Genomic DNA, 442 nt, shown 5'->3' on the forward strand with positions numbered 1-442 from the left:
GGAGCCACTCAAGCTTGGTTGGAGTGAGAAATCCCAGGTGTGGGATTTCCAGGTAGGAGAACAAAAGTGAAACCTGACTGTGGCCGGGGCTGGCGTCAGCAGCGGGTGAGGCAATCGCTCCGTGGTGACTCACAGGTTCCTGCATGGCACCAGCATGGCAAAGGTGCTCACCACAGGCCATGGCACTGGCATGGGTAAGGATGAGCCCAGATGGCTCCTGACACCAGTGGGCCAGTCTGGGAGGAAGTGACTCCTGCTACACCGACTAGTCTGGGTAGAGAAGATAGACAGAACAGAAAGCATGCCCCAAACAAGGCAGGTTTAAAAATAACCCCCCGGGTGAGGTGTGGGAGCCCTGCCCACGGCCCAGTGGTGCCAGGACAGGGGCAGCAGTGGGCTCTGCTCATCAGCCATCACCAGACCTGTGCCTGCAAGCCCAGGG

This window comes from Geospiza fortis, unplaced genomic scaffold, assembly GCF_000277835.1.
Source record: "Geospiza fortis unplaced genomic scaffold, GeoFor_1.0 scaffold407, whole genome shotgun sequence".
Lineage (NCBI taxonomy): Eukaryota > Metazoa > Chordata > Aves > Passeriformes > Thraupidae > Geospiza > Geospiza fortis.